General features: G+C 42.8%; 1 protein-coding gene across 7 annotated transcripts in view; it reads right to left on the bottom strand.

Annotated features, from left to right (window-relative positions):
* Positions 1 to 13,924, bottom strand: part of L3MBTL3 (L3MBTL histone methyl-lysine binding protein 3) — a 119,638-nt gene extending 105,714 nt beyond the window's left edge. For 4 of the 7 annotated variants that reach the window (XM_059941951.1, XM_059941950.1, XM_059941949.1 and 1 more), the window contains exons 1-2: positions 11,873 to 12,113; positions 10,243 to 10,316 (exon numbers count right to left, since the gene is read on the bottom strand). The gene's annotated coding sequence lies outside the window, so the exon portion shown is untranslated. Of the gene's footprint in view, positions 1 to 10,242; positions 10,317 to 11,872; positions 12,114 to 12,795; positions 12,884 to 13,850 lie in introns of those variants that run through there. The other 3 variants (XM_059941946.1, XM_059941947.1, XM_059941948.1) reach the window with 3 other exon arrangements.
* Between the last annotated feature and the right edge of the window lie 2,984 nt (positions 13,925 to 16,908).

A 16,908-nucleotide genomic window follows, 5' to 3' on the forward strand; every position in this document is an offset into this window, starting at 1 on the left:
AGTGCTATGACCACTGTAAATAAAGTGATAAAAACTTTGTTTCTTGTTAAGAAATGAAACAAAAGCAACTGCTAGTTGATTCTAGCGTTGATGACAGAACGAGGAGAATACGGAAATGTTTATGAAAGTGATAGGTCCCAGCCACAAAATAGAAGTTTCGGATAAATCAAAGGCTGAAATGTCAAATGCAATGATGACTCAGACACACTATGTGAACAAAACTACCAAATGCTCCAAAAGGAAATAAGTAGAAAAGATGTGTGAATTTGTTTCAATAAGTGCTCTCGACAGCACAAAAGTTGCTCATCAAGCGAGATAAGTATTTAAGGTCTAGAGAGATCATTTACATTTTTCAGTTATACTTTAGTAATTTGAAGGGAGGAATTACATGCTACAATGATTTTTTTCAGGTTGAGACTTGGCGATGGTCTTGGGCTGTATCCCTCACAAATGTCAAGAATCTACTGTATCTTACTTTGACTGGAGATAAACAGAGTCCTTCATAATCCTCCCTTTCATAGGATTCCTTCCCTCACATCTTCCAGGAGAGGATAAAATGGTGGCTTAGAGTGGGAGCAGAGACTCCCCCAGGGCTGCACTTCTACAGCAAGTTCAAGGTGAAGAGGCTGCCTGGGGCTGTGATGGAGAGAACAGTCCCCTGAAAGATAAGCAACCCAATCTAGTACGTTCCAACATAAAGTAAGAGAGTGGGCCTTGCCTATAAACCAAAAGTCTGGATCTGCAGATAAGGTGAGAATTAAAGATTACTAAAGAAAGTGTACTAACTGTAGCCTGGCCATTCCTGCTCAAACCATTGTTTTCAAAATATTACAGTATTTAAAAGAACGGCTCGTTACTGTTCACTAAGACCAGTTAAATGGTTTTAATAATTTTACATGAAGTTGCTTTTTTAGAATTCCATTTTATAGCTTTACAGTTAACAGGTGCATTTTTCAAAAATAAGTTACAGAGATGACAAGGCCAAGAGCTGGCAGTAGTTGTAAAATGGGGGTAGACATGACCTCAGAAGCAGCAACTGAGAATCAGATTTAAATTCCGTCATTCAGAGAGATGCCGGGGCTGAGATCTCAGTGCCTGGTGTCAACGGACTAAACTCATCAGTTTTGGGTTCAAGAGGGCAATGTTATCTTTTGTGAAGAGTAAGTCAGGAATGTTAACCCTAAAATCATGACCACGAAAGAAACAAAAATGATCGCTATGCAGAAGAGTAAGACGGCAATAAGGAAAGTCAGCCTCCACTGTGGGGATCCAATGCCTTGTTGCTAGGATGCCCACATTAATACCATCAACTGAAGTTGGCTTTTGGTGTACTTTGTAGAAATCATCAATCACTAACCAAATGCTGTCTCTGGCACATTGTGACATTCTCAAGAAAGTCCTAAGCGTCATCTTCAGTAATATCATCAAAACGGCCTCTGCCCACTGCTAAACACGTTATTAAAGTGGCGTATAAAACTGTTTTGGGCCTCCCCATCCCCACTCACCCTGCCCCTTGTCATCCTTTCATAGACAGATGCAAATCAAACACGTCATGCATCATCCTCAAAACCTGCCACTCTCTCTCAAGTTCCTCTTTCCATCCCTCTCCCTTTCCTAAACAAACCACAGCCTTCCTTTCCTCCCTTCAATTCACTTTCCAAAGATTAACGATTACCTGTTCTGTGACATAAGACCAACTAATCCCTTGAAGTCTCAATTTCCCCACCTGTAAAATGTGGCAAATAACAGAACTTTTCTTCATTGGGCAATGGTGAGGATTACATGAGATAAGCCAGGTAATACCTCAGCACAGTGCCTATCCCATAGTAAGCAGTCAATAAAATCTTAACTTTCTACTCTAATTATCTGGTTTAACAATTATTTGCACTCATGAGAGTCGCTCTGTGACCTCAAAAAATTAGTCAGTGGCTTTTTTTTTCCCTTTCCCTTCATTTTATTTCAATGGCATCTCTTATAGTAAGCCACCTGTGTTCAAAGCTCCATCAGAAGATGTCAAGATCACTACATAAAAGTAGATGTTGCATTGTTAATAATAATAATACCTATATTTACATGGCTCCAGAAATGACTAGCTTTCTTCATAGAACAATACCTCTGAAGTAATGGAGAAGGATTTGCTGTGTGGGGAGGGAGTTGGACCCAAAGGCCAGGCTCTCTCGGCCACCATGCTGGGCTGGCACCACACTGTGGACCAGGCTAAGGCATGTAAACAGGATGAGATGAAAAGCTAGGGCCACATTTCTCAAAGTCTGCCCCTCAAAACTTTTAGACCATTTCTGCATGTCCCGTGATAAAAGTTTTGCGGTGAGGGAGATGTGTAACCCCCCGGGGTCTTAGGGAGACGGATGGCGCATGTCAGCAGCAGTGCAGCAATCTGTGAAGTGCTGTCTGAGCCCAAGTTTCCCAGAGTCACTTAGCCTTGTGGCTCTGTTATCACAGTACAGCGAGGTCCATGGAATCCCCTTTTTGGAAAATGCTGAGTTATAGAAAATAAATTCAAGAAACAACATGAGAGCAGGTAGTATTTTACAGGGTAGAATTTATTCATCTTCAGGTTAGAGTCAACTACAGAGGTGCCACCTCCTGGCTGAGCTCCCCATCTGCATCCATGTGCTGAGATTTGTAGTGTCTAACACTGGGGAATGCCCTCAGGACCTAGAGTCCAGGCTGGAGAAAGTGATCCTGAGAAAGACAAAACCTCTGCCTCCTGAGGTCTATCTATGGTTTTCTGATTTATTCTCTAATGACCTCCTATGTACTTTCATGACACCAGAGAGGGACACAGCCTGTAATGGGGGAGCTCACATACCCACAAACACACGGCCATGTAGGGGTAGTCACACAAAGCCAACCAGCCTAACTCATTCCAGAGATACAAACATACTGGAGCTGGAGGGTTTCTTCTACGCTTTGCCATTTTAAAGTCTCTTACCAATACTAGACTAGTTGACCCTCACAGCTACCTTTTAAGATGGCCAAGAATTCTTAGCCTCATTTTACAGATAAGAAAAGATCACCCAACCAATAAACGGACTTTTACCTCCCAAGACAGTGCCCCTCAAACTATACCATAGTGCCCAACACATTGTATTTTAGTCAGTAAAGAAGCCAATCTAATGTAAAGGTGAAAAGCAACAGCAGCCAGAGTGCTTGGGTTGAATCCTGGCTTCACAGTTTACTAGCTGTATAATCTTGGGCAGGGTACCCAACCTCTCTTGAGCCTTAGCTCCTTCATCTAAAAAATGGAATAGGAATATCTACTTCATATGGATTAAAATTTTTTTTAATTATGCACGTTAAAGTGGTTTGTACTTTTTGGACACTCAGTCCACAACAGCTACAGTTACTTTGAAGAAAAGAAACAAGCTGCTCTCCAGTGTCCACATCCCCTCCAAACATGGGTTTACCAGATGTCTGAAGTATCCCAGGGCAGAGGAGTTGATAACTGTGCAAAAGCCAATACCTTTGCACCACAAAGTCCTATTTGATTTCTCAAGAGTCCAGGGGTGAAGGTGGAGAAAAGTGGAAGTTAAGAACTGTGGTAGGAATCTGGGATTTCATGGACAAATAAAATTTCAAAATGAATTTGGGAAACTGATGAAAGGTCAATAAGTATTAGTTTTCCGAAGCTCTTATAAAGAACATTTTAACAAGGAGAAAAGTATGAAGGACATAATCTCTGAACAGCGACCCAAGACTAAGCCACTGGCAACCTTACTGTGACATTTTTGCTGAGGAGGCATAAAAGCTTCCTTGCATACCAACTGTGGTTCCAGGACCTGCTTTCAAGAAAGCTAGTACAGAGGCAAACAGAAAGCACCGTAAGAGATCGCAGCAAGAGGCCAGGAGGAAAAAGAGGGACGAAAGCTATGGATCCTCTCCAAAGGGGACTCAAATGACTACAGTGAGTCTTTCTCTGTACAAGTACTGGAATATGTGTACGTAAGATGCCAGGAGAAGAGGGGCTGGAAAGGCAGCCCCAATTATACCCCAATTATATACCCCAATTATAATACTTATTACATCATATCATGATCATTTACTTACAGGAGGTTTTGGAGGAAAGAAAACTGGATTTATTCATTTCACTATCCCGTGTGATTATCCACAGTAGGAATCAATAAAAATTTATCAAATGAATGAATAAAATAGAAGGGGAAAATTTAACAGACTAGTTGTGGGCAGGGACTGGGGAGAGAGGAAATCAGGAAAAGATCTTCATTTGTCCATCTATCTCTTATTCTCCAGTGAAAATTCTAACTAACAACGAGGCTGCTAAGTATTTATTTACCTCTTTGGCAGAAGGATAACATTCCTGCTCCAAGAAACCCTCCTTATTTAAGTGTCAGTGAAGAATACATCAAAAGAAGTTAAATTCAAACCTCTTAAACAGGCTTATTCAATAAGGATAAGAGAAAAATCTAAACTCACACCTGAAGCATCTCTCAACAAACACATTTTGCTACAAAGAAAAATTTTCCTTTCAAATCAAGCATGACAGATACCAGCTTTGATATTCTACTCACCCTGACTGGCAAGAACTCTGAATCGCACACATACTGGAACTGAGATCTGTTGTGGAGAGATGTGAAATTTTGCCCTGAGGGCCCAAGTTCATAGACTTTTAGGCAGGTAAAACTCTAGATCATTTCAATGTGAGAACTGAAATCTCAGTAGCATCAAGAACAAATCCTTGAGAATCTGGGTCTCCTGTCCATATATATGCTTATATAGTAGATGCCTTCCTTTAAATATGAAATCAGTTATTAGGACAGTTCCTTCTTATTGATACTTTTTCAGAAACACCCCACCACCACCAGTAGTTATCTACTGGTCATGTTTTAATGAAAACGACCCTAGTTATAACATATTGATGGTTTCTCTGATTTGCTACCTTTTCTGCCATGGAGATTACATGCAAAGGGGTAGTCACTGAAGGCAACCTTTACGAAATCTCAACTTCCTGCCCTTCCGTTTGTTACTGTAAGAAGGATGAATTATTTGAGATTCTGGGGCCTAACCTACTTACTTCCTCTGAAGGAGGAACAGAAAATGAAAAATGCCTTTCAAGAAAAAAAAATGTACATAGAAAATGAAATCACAAACTGACATTAACAGTCTTACAGCATATTTAATATACTCTCTTCAAATGCTTTTATTTGAAGTTCATTTTCAGTGTACAGACTGTATCTCAATTTGAGGCAAAAATATCCTGAAAAGTGCTATCATGTCATCAACATATTACACTAGTAGTGTAATAATAGAAATTTTACACCCATTAGAGGGATTCAAGGGAATAAAAAGAGCAAGAACCTGTCTCACACAGATACTTCCACGCTTATGCAAAATATGCATGAACTTAAATTAAAAAAGAAAACTAAAAGTAGTATCTTGTTCTTTTTTCTTATTTCACTTCGTAATTTTTAAAATGCTAAAAGCAGTATCTTTTTTCTTATTCTGCTTCATATTTTTATAGAACATAGAGCTAGAATTAAAAGATTTACACTTGATTTCTCTTTTGCATATAATAAATTAGATTTGACCAGATTTTATTTCTGTCACATAAGTCATGTCTACAGGGCTTATCCTGATAACCATTTGTAGCTAAACCCCTTATCAATAGATTGAACAGCTAGGCCTCCAATCTGCCAAATAAGACCACAAACCAATGGGGTGAAATTATCTAGACCATTTAACAACCAGACCAGGGATCTCAATTCACAGTTCAGGGTTCAATCAGTGTAACAGATGGGAGAAAAATAATCAACTGATTTTGGTGCCTGAACCATCCTACTGAAAGTGTTTTAGGAACTGAACTGGTTTAATTCTGTAACATTTCACATAACATAAAGCTGTAGTCCAATCTTGAAAAGGCCTGGCACACAGCAGGTACTCAAAAAAATTTACTGGATGACAGTGTTTCAACAAAGGAGAAACAGGCTGTACACCTGAAACTAACACAACATTGTAAATCAACTATACCCCAATAAAAATGTAAAAAACAAAACAAAAAGCAAACAAAAACAAAGGAGAAACAGCCCATCACCCTATAATCAATGCCTGCAGTAGCATCCTTCCAAGTCAGACAAAAGCTCTGCTTGATGGATCACGACTCAGATAATAGAAATATTATATGACTCCCACTGTAATCCTGAACCACCCAATGAATCAAAAACTCTTCACTTCATTTTGTAAATGGGCCTACTCTTCTAGTTAAAGAGTATAGTATCAGTAGTTATCGTATTTTGGTGAATATATTCTTAGTCATATTCCGTTATCTTTATTAAACTTTGATTCTAACACTACATTCCTCCCTACCCCCAGCTTCTCACCACCATTATCTCTATCCCTCATTTTAATTTTCTTCTTTTATAATCAGAATAAATTCCATCATGTTTTGAGCTCACAAAATGGTAAATTTAGGTCCCAATCTTTTGATTGATGATTGATTGATTTACACTTTTTGACAACACACCCTACTGCCTTATCAGGTCTCTTCCTATACAGAACAAGTGAAATCTTTTTATATATAAGCCCAGTAATTCCCAAAACTAATCTGAGTAATGTTTTATTAACAGTTAGTGATCATTTCAAGGCCATGAACTAGACCAAGGTGTTCTTTTCAGTATAACTCAGTCTTTCCCCAACTTTTAAAAAAAGGAACAAAAAAGAGGAAAGTGAAGAGACAGTGTTTTCTTCCCGTAATTTTTTCTTACACCTGTTCGCTATTGCTCATCTTAGCGAACCAACGTATAAGAGCAAATACATTAATCTGGAAATGTGTTTTCTTAGAAATATTCTAAGAATTACTATTTGGAAAATTAGAAAGTTAAAGACATAACAAAACAAAAGCCAGTGTCATTTTCCCTGGTCCCACCCCTTTCAAATTGCATGATATGAACTAAAAGACAAGTTACTAAGTATCTCTGAGCACCAGTTTGCTCTAAAAGAGAATTAATAATACCAAATGCTCAAGGTTAGTGAAAGTATTAGGGATAATATTCAGTGTCTAGAACAGTACCTGGGCATACAGAAGGCACTCGGTAAGTTTTTGTTAGATGAATGAATGAGCGAATCAATGAATGAATATAAAATATCTAGCTTAATGCTTGACATTCAGAAGGCACTCAATACACAATTACATTGACTGTATCAACACTTCACAGTGTTTTGCAGAGGGCACCCTACCTTCCAGGTCCCTACCTTAGGAAACACATCCAGTAGTACCACCATAGTACTTAACTGTATTCACCTCTATCTACCTTTCACTAGCACTGAACCATGGCTTTGTTTTGGTAATTACCATTGTATGTGTATAGATTATCTCCTCAACTAGATTATGAACACACTGAGGCCAAAGACTGTTGCTTTCTCTGTAGCCTCAACAAATTCATTCATTTCACCCTATTCTAAGTATTGATTATATGAAGCACTTCCCAAAGGAGACATACACAAAATAGATACTCAATAAATATTTGTGGACTGACATAAAACACTGACTTACAGAAAGAATAGTAAATAATAATAAAAAGGTTTTTACTATAATACATATGTAATTCTTCTAATCACTACCATAAGTCCACTTCTGAGTAAGAAACTGGAGCCACATCCAGGATCACCCAACTTTATACAAGTTCCTCTCAAAAGTCCTTGTTCTTTCCTTCAAACCACTCTGTCTCCTACAAAAGGACTTCTTAAAGGCTTTTTTCAATTCGACTTCATAAATCAAACTCCTGGGGTAAGCGTGTAGGGAACTCATCAAGGGCAAAGACCTAGTCTTTCAGTGTTCAGCACAGTAAGAGCTCAATAAAAATGAGTTAACTAGTAGAAACATCGCTAGAGAGATTACTCAGGTTACCCAACCTTGGGACCCCAAGGGTACCCTTGTCCACACCACATAAAGTAACTTCTTTTGTAAGTTTCCCATCCTATTATAAATAGCCTTTGTTGATATATGTATTTCTTAGAAATAAACTACCAAACAAAACAAACCAGTGGAATTTTTCAAGAACCAACCTTCGATTACTCAGGGACGAATTAAACAGGACATATATTTCTTCTTTCCTTCACTATGGGGTTTTTGGGTTCTTAGCATATTGATTGGATAATTTACAAGAGAAGTGAGATAAACTAAACTAAAACTTGTCAGAGTTTGTCAAGTTCAGTATCATCAAATGGAAAACAATGACAGATAGTACTTGTGGTTTTCTTTTTTCTATGTAGATAACAGTTGATTAGAATTAGAATAAAGCAGCAAAGAGGTCTAGAAAACATAGGGGGGAAAAAGCCCTACAGGTAGCTTCCCCTAAATCCACAGTCATTTGCAGGACCCATTTTCTGGCCCCGAGAGTTTAAATTCTTACTACTCCAGTTACCTATTTTCTCATCCTCATTTCCCAGCAGATTCACACAACTAAACTATTAATTACAGCACATGAATTCCCCTCACACCAACCCTTCTACTTTCATCACCCTACCATTTCCACAATTTGGAATCATTTTATATTTAAAAGTATTTATTTCATCTACTCCTACGTAGCAAATGACTAGTTTGGGATAAATAAATCTCAATTTGTATTCAACACCATGTTAAAAACATGGTCCCTTCTCTCAAGGAGCCAAAGCTGTAAAAGAGAAACTACCATTTTCCTAAAGAAAAGAAATATCCCCCAGAAGTATTGTGACAAGTCCATATAATATATAGACCAAAAACTAATCTAATAATTTTAGCCAGGAATTAAATCACTCTGTTCAGCTCTTAAAAACCTACCTCCTGCCCTTTTCACAAAACCTGGCTAAGGTGAAACGGTAATATGACAACCATTTCAAACATTTGAATAGCTCTTCATAGTGCTCAAAACCTTATTTTATTTGATCCCTTCAACAAAGAAACCAAGGCAAGCATTGTTGCTCCACTTTTCCAGATGGGGAAATCTAGGCTGAAAGAGTTAAAGCGACTTACACAAAGTGGTACATTTAGTGGCTAAATTGTCTTCTGATTCCTATTCTAGTACTCTATCTACACTCACGATGATTCCCCAAATGAAGAAAAATAATCACTGTCTTCCACTCAGCACATCTAAACATGAAACTCACCATCCTAGGAAACACATTTCACTCTGCCTGAACTCAACTTCTGTCTGGGCGATCTTCTTGGAGCCGTTCTTGCCCCCTTGTCTCTGCTGCATCACCTACGTGGACATCTATTTATTTTGCTAATTATACTACTCAAGATGATCCACAAGCAGAAAATGACAATAAATTCCCTTTTAACAATCATTTTTATATTGGTATTTATTCAGTAATGACATCGAGACCACATCTACCCTGGTTATAAGGTGGCTCAATAGGGATTATTAGTCCTGCTAATTTATTTTGTTTTCTTTTGTTTTTGCCAAACAAGAATTAGCAACTCCTTTAATACTCAAGACAGAGAAGGAAAATGAAAGGCAGAAAAAGAAAGGGAAAGATCAAAAGAAAAAAGGTATACAGAGTAGAAAGCACTACAGTAGCACAAATGTACTTTGATGCTCTAGCCAGAGAGGGCCCCCCTTTGCCTGAGAATGACCTTTGTCCTGAAAGTAGGCCCTGGATTATTGGAGACAAACCAGCACCCTCCAAAATTACCAAAGGGATCTCTACTGGACAACAGCTGTATTCCCTGTGGTGATATGCTTAAAAGTTGACAAGTTTACGATAACACACTGGAAACTCACTATAACCTATGATTCAATATTTGGCACAAGTCAGCCCACCGTTGGACTTGAGTCACAGAATATAAGTTACTTAAATATCCCCAAAGATCTTGTTGTGAATTTCACCTACAAAATTTTACCAAGTTTCAGAACCTGCCATTTCACTGTGTACTTATACAACAGTTATATTAATTCACAATTGCTTTGTTCTAGTTTTCCCACTTTCTCAATTCCAAAGAATAAAGCTATTTATTTTCAGTAGAAAACAGGTGCAATTGGAGTGTGAATTAAGAATCTAGCAAAAAGCCAGTCCAAAGGTTATCCAGAACAATCTCTTAACTTTTCCTAATGTTTTAATTGGAGCCTCAATCACACTCAGTGTCAAGACTTCCACGCATTCAAAGCGGCCCTCACAAAATGATGTTTTTCTGCCAACCTTGTTTCACACTCTCCTCCCTCATCCCCAAATGCAGCTTTTAACATTTGCAAGTATATCAAGGAATTTGTTTCAACATGCAACTCTTACCTAGTTGCAGTGAAGAAATAATTGTCTGATGGTCTTTAAGACTGTCGTCCACCCTCAAGACTTCTTCCGGAGGTCTAGCATTGATTTAAAGGGAGGACAAATAAAATCAAAATATTGTCATAAAAAAAAGAAGCCTTCAAACCCGCAATTAATATGCATAAATTTTGAATTGCTGATTTATTGCATAATTTCGTACATTACCACTTGGTATGTTAAAAAAAAAAAAAAAAACTAGTTCTGGATGAGATGAACTAGATTTTATCATTTATATCATTGCCCTCCCCTAAATTCCCCCATTAAAGTCTCTCCCATTGTATGACAAGCAGATGAAAGTTACAAGGGTCAGTTGATTCAACTTTCATTTCTCTCATTGCTTTTCTTAAAACTAAAGTTACTACGCAGAACACACACTAGCATAAGAATAGATACTATGTAAGCAAGTTTTGTCCATATATCAAATATTTAAGCGTTTAAATCACAAATTATACAAAGCATTCAGAAATAATGTCTTTTGCAGTGAAACAAAATTACACTCTTAGCACTAAAAGGGGCCATTTATTTTATGACTATATATAACTGTATGTTTAAGAAACTAAATACCAGCCTTAAATTATATTTATTAGAGAATAAAATGATCAGCTCACATAAAAGGCAAATTTCAACCAAAGGTCTTTCTCATTTTTTCGAAGTTTTAAACACAAATTGCACTTTGCATTTTTATTAACGTTCAAATGAAATTATCCGCTGTGACTCCTGATTAAAAGTTGATCAAATGTGTAGACAACGATAAATATAGAAAACAATTGCTTCTAATCCAGAGAGTGACCAATTTCAAACCCCAGAATAAAAGCGAAGTGTTTTTTCCCATAGAAGTAATAATGAAGAGTGGAAGCTGTAGAGTCTGGGTCCTCAGATCTCATTTGCTCTCCAATGTACTAAACTTTCTATTTCTGCTCAGCATCCTCTCACACAACATCTGGCTGCTCGCTCGGGTCGTCTAATTACTTCCACGTCTGAACGGACTACGTAGCTAAAAGTAAAGGCCAAAGTTTGCTCTCGGCCTTCCGAACTTAAAGATGCGTTTAACCACTAGAGGTCTCCCCTTGGCCAGTTTTGTACGTTCGCTATTTTGCTGCACTTGAAACTTTCCGGAGAAATGCTCTACTCGAGTCAGTGTTTTTCTAAAAACTTGCGCAAAAATCCACGCGACCGAGCTAGCCAGTACAGAGACTCTCGGGCTCCCCAAACCAATAAAGCTATTACAAACAACCCTCTAGGAAAATCAAAATTAATATTCGACGCACTCGCTCCAGCCGCTGCCCCCCCCCCCGCCCCATTCTTATTTCTCATCTCAGTTTCCCTGAACTTAAACTCAGAACAATCAAAAATCTATTTTTGTTTCGGTGCACTCTGAAGGATCTCTAACGCATTTTTCTGGCGGTAGACCCGAGGTGGTAGAGGAGCGGGCCGAGGGATGCAGGGAGGGGGAAGGGCCGTGCTCACAGCGCCCGAGGAAGTTGCATAAGGAAAGAGACTCCGTTTTTTGGGTCCCCTCAAAAAATCGGCAGGGAGGGGGAGGAAAAGGAAGCGGGGAGGGGGGAGGTAGGAGGGAAACCGAAGCGACGTTTACCTTCGTCTCCCCGTGGAAGGGTGGGGTAAGAGCCACGATCTTCGCGACCCGGGAGGGCGGCTCGTTACCCCCACCTCTCTCCGAGCGCAGACGGACAAACAGATACCCCCACCCCTCCGCGGGGAAGGCGGGGAGGAAAGTGCCCGCTTTTAAACTTTCTCTCACGGTCGCGCTTGGGCCGGGCTTTGACCAGAAAGGGTGGGGGAGACTGGAGGGCCTTTTTCTTTCAAGGTAATTAAAGTTTTACCACCAGCACAGAAGTTGCGCCCCCCTCCCCCGCTTCCAGGGCTCACAAGTTTTCCTCCCGCTCCTCCCCCCCCACGCCCCACCAGCTCGCGGGGCGCGCGGCGGATGCCTCGGCTCCTGCGCTTCCCGATCCCCACCCCCGCCGGCCTCTACTTCCCCCCGCCGGGCCGCCGCGGCGCGAGGACGGCCCGCCGGGCCCAGGACGCTAGTGTGCAAAACCCATTATCCCGGAACGGCACACGCACGCGGCGCGAGGCGGGCGGCGGCCCCGCCTCGGACCCCTCTTTGCCTCCCCAGTATAAGCACGGCGTAAACAAGTTGCAGGAAAAGCAGCCCCGCGCCTTCACCCCCCCAACCCCCGCCCGCCTCCCCGGCGCGGCGGCCGCCGCCGCCCGCCGCTACCGCCGCCGCGGCCGCCGCCTCCCGACACACGCCCGCGCCCGCACCCGGGCCGGCGCGGCACGGCGCGGGGCGAATGCAGCGACGGCGCGGGCTCCCGGCCCGGCCCGCGAGCCCGCGCCCTGCGCCCTCCCCCGCGCGGACGGCCGCCGCGGGCCCGCGCCGCCTCGCTTCCCGAAGCACTTTCCTGCCTCGGGCAGAAATAAACCGGAGGGTTTATTTTTGTGCAACTTTCCCAAAATGGCGGAAATTGGAGCTGATCTATATGAAATTCTCACACAGTCGGTCGGGAAGGGGGAGGCGGCGAGGAAGAAAACGCAAACTCTCGGCCGCCGAGCCCGCCGCGGGTCCGTGAGTGTGTGCGTGCGTGTGAGTGTGCGTGTGCGCGGTGGGAGTCGGGGAGGCCTTTCCGCCGCGCGCGCACACACACACACACACACAGAGCACACGCCGGGGAGACGCGCCTGCACATTCAACCAGTCCATTCTCCGCAGCCCGAGCGGGGAGAAAGTGGCCCGGCCTCTTTTCCCACTGCCTCGGTCTCCCGTACTTGTACTTCTCGCGCTCGCTCGCTCGCTCTCCGGTGCGCGCCCGGCACAAAGGCCACACGGGCGGAGGGGGCCGCAGGGGCGGCGCGCGGGGCTCACGCCTCTCGCCGCACCGATCCGCGGCCCCGGCCGCCCCCGCCGGCGCCCCCAGCCTCGGCCGCCGCGCTCGCCGCCCGGGCTGCGGCTCCGCGGCGCCCACTCGGGCACGCACCCCGGCGGAGCCCGGCGCCGCCGCGCTCCCCACCCCGCGCCCGGTGTCATGAAAGCGACCAAAGTGACAAGCTCGGGGGGCGCGGGGGAGGGGGCACACACGCATCTGGCCGCCTGCGCGCGGGCGAGAGCCCGACGCGGCCGCCTCGCCCCGGCTCCTTTCCGCACGGCCCCCCACACCCTTCCCCGTGTGCGCGCAAAGAAAAAAATACAAGTCTCTCCTCCCCCCATTTTTTCCTTTCTCTTTTCTCTCTCTTTTGTTCCTCTTTCACACTCGCACTCACTACTTCAGAGTGAGATGCCCAGAGACTCCCCCTCCAGCCGTTTCCGAGTCACTTGCCCACTTTTTTCCCCAGGATTAAGTTTTCTTCTCTTTCCCAGAGGCGCAGAGAAGTGGGGGAGAAACCCCTTCTGTCCTTTCCCCTCCCCTGATCTGTTTCACAAGACGAGGGTGCGCTTCCTTCTCTCTATAGGTCTCTTAACTTTCATCCTCACCCAGAAAAATAAATGAATGGCTTTTGCACGGACAAATCTTCAGATTAATAAGAGATTAGATCCGATCAACCGCTTCTTACCCCCAAATTTTCTCTTTTTTTTTTCTCCGTCTCACGAGTAGTCCTGACAAATGGTCCAGGGCTGCGGGCGCACTGCGCATGTGCGCGTAGAGTCAGGGCTGGGGAGAGGGGAAACTGCGCTGGTGCCGGTGCCGCCGCCGCCGCCGCCGCCGCCACCGCCACCGCCGCCGCCGCCACTGCCGGGGAAGCTCGCTCTGGCTTCCCTGTTAATGCTGCTGCGCCTTCGCCGCTGGAAAGCAGCATTAAAGCGGGTTGGCAAATGCAGCACCCCGCAGACACTGTTTCAGGTGCATCTTTTCAATGCCCTTGTCACCGGCTCAGGGCTGGTTCAAGAACAATCAAAACAAATATGAAAGACTGCTAAGGTTATAAATTTCTTTGTCTATTTTTCACTTTACTTTTTTAAAAAGGCATTTCTCAGAGCAGCTAATCCACCATATACTGTTAAACGTATGCTTTCAGCCATTAAAGAGTGGGGCTTAGTCTTATACGAACACAACCCAAAGGCTAAATGCATGCTACAGGTCATGAAAAATAAGAAATAAAGTTTTAAGTTTTTACGCCCTAGAACCTCCCCCGCTTTTAGGACTGGAAGAATACATTATAAAGTGTGCATGTGAAGTGTGCACGTGCTTTGCGTTTCTTAAGTGTTGGTCTTTATTGATAGCTTAAACGTGTTAGGCCTCTGTTGTGAAATATGTTGGGATACATATGTCAACTTAGAAATCAGTGTTAAAGTCCTCTGTCCTCTGGCAATAAGCAGGTCGAGGACGACCCTCTGAATGTATTCAGTCAAGATGGCTGAGCGGTCCTAAATAGCAAAACCTGTCTTTGCTAAGGCATCAAAACTAGATCAAGGGAGGGTATTGTATTTCGGTATTGACAGCTTTCCACTTATTGACTACAAGCCTCCTTTTGGGCCGCTCACCATTCTCCTTTTCTACTAGATACAAGTACTTAGAAAATAATTCAAGAAATTGAAATTGTGATAAACACCTCTAGGTCAATAACGGAGTTTGCTTCGCGAGAAAAAATGTAGCACTTCAGGAATGGTGGAAGCAGGTCTTACATTTTGCTGGGGTGGGAAGATAAAGTAATGCCCCCACCCCTCAGAATGGACTATTTAGTTTGCATCTAATAAAGGGTAAAGGAGGCCCTTTTCCAAAATTGCTGCCTGAGGCCTAGAATTTAAATATATCACAGATGGAAATTCTGTATTAAGAATCCTTCTCCAAAATGTAAGTAATAATATTCTCGATTGAATTTTTTCACTTAAAGAATGTTCCTTGAACCAGTTTCAGAAAATAAACTGTTAAATTCTTTCCTTAGGACCATGAAATTACCCTAGAGAAGCAGACTACCCGAAAATGTCTTCTGTTGGTATAGTGACCAAATTCTCCAAACCAAAAACCAGGATATATGGCTTGACATGTACTCAAAACAAAGGAACAAACTCTGTGAAGCTGAAATGAGTTCATAAAATATGCTTCATATTTTGGGAAACAGTTGGTTTAGGGATGTGAAGTGGGGAAGGCTGGGTTAGTGAGAACTATAGATAATATCATTGATTTCACCCACCACATCCAACCTTTTTCTGAGTTGCTCCCAAACAGCCTAATTAACTGATCTGAATTTCAGCTTCTCTCCTTTTCTCCCTAGCCCTTGAATAAGCAGTGAAATGGCCAAAGGGAGAGAGACTACAGGAGGAGAAAGGAAGCAAAGCCAGGGGGCTATGTGCAAAACTAAGATCTTACCCCAAAAGAAACTAAAATTAATTTTAGATTCCTCTTTCTAAAAATCCATTTTAGATTTGTTCTCTCTAGATAATTTCTGGATGATGTTTCTACTTCACATATATTTTCAGAGATTTCCACAGTCCATAAACTTATATGCAAGGCCTACCTTGTGCTAATCATGCTACAAGGCGTTGGGGATAAACAGATGATCAAAACTAGGCAACAAGGGGCTTCCCTGGTGGCGCAGTGGTTGAGAGTCTGCCTGCCAATGCAGGGGACACGGGTTCGAGCCCTGGTCCGGGAAGATCCCACATGCCGCGGAGCGGCTGGGCCCGTGAGCCACAATTACTGAGCCTGCGTGTCTGGAGCCTGTGCTCTGCAGCAGGAGAGGCCGCGATGGTGAGAGGCCCGCGCACCGCGATGAAGAGTGGCCCCCGCTTGCCATAACTAGGGGAAGCCCTCGCACAGAAACGAAGACCCAACACAGCCATAAATTAAAAAAAAAAAAAAAAAAAAAAAAAAACTAGGCAACAAGGAATTCAGTCTGGCAAAGGGGACAGTCTAGTGCACTGGGCATCGCTTTACAGCGTGGAAGATGTTGTACTAGGGGTATGCAGAACAATTATAACTGAGGAGCATCTATGGCAATAGGAAAGGCTTTCCAGAAAAGGTGATAACTAAGCTGATTCGTGAAGGACAAGTGTCCAGGGTATGTGGTTCTACTTTTTTCTCTGGGAAGGTGATCCAATCAGAGAAAGCCTGAGTAAAGGTCCAAGGGTTTGGAGAGCAAGGCTTGCCTGAGACCTATGCACATGTCGAGATTCACTAACAAAAATAAGGACGAGTTGAGGCTCTCTACAATACGTTGTCTTTCTCCCCCAGAGATCATCAGTAAAATCTCAAAGATTTAATCTAAATTGTTCCCAAGATGTGGTTCCGGATGGGAAATATTTTGAAGGTACTCATATGTAAGGGTAATGCTACCAGATTTTTCTACAAAGAATCCATCGGTGTTACCACCTGAGACAGGGGCAGAATATGATATTAGAATCTAAATAACACTGCATTATTCTTTATATAAATTGGTAGTATTTACAGAACCTTTCTCCATCTGTTCCCTAAATGGTAGTATACTAGTAGAAGCTTTTTGTTGTTCCTTCACACTTCCACCATTCAGTCACTGGTTAGTAATTCACGATGAATCCCTTCTTTCCAGCATCCCTTAATCGCATCACTCTCCACCACTCTCCCCACTTCCCATCCCACCCTGCTCTACCCTAGCACACGTACATACCTAATCCATCCTCAGACCAGGTCTGTAA

The sequence above is a fragment of the Balaenoptera ricei genome, chromosome 12, assembly GCF_028023285.1.
Source record: "Balaenoptera ricei isolate mBalRic1 chromosome 12, mBalRic1.hap2, whole genome shotgun sequence".
Taxonomy (NCBI): Eukaryota; Metazoa; Chordata; class Mammalia; order Artiodactyla; family Balaenopteridae; genus Balaenoptera; species Balaenoptera ricei.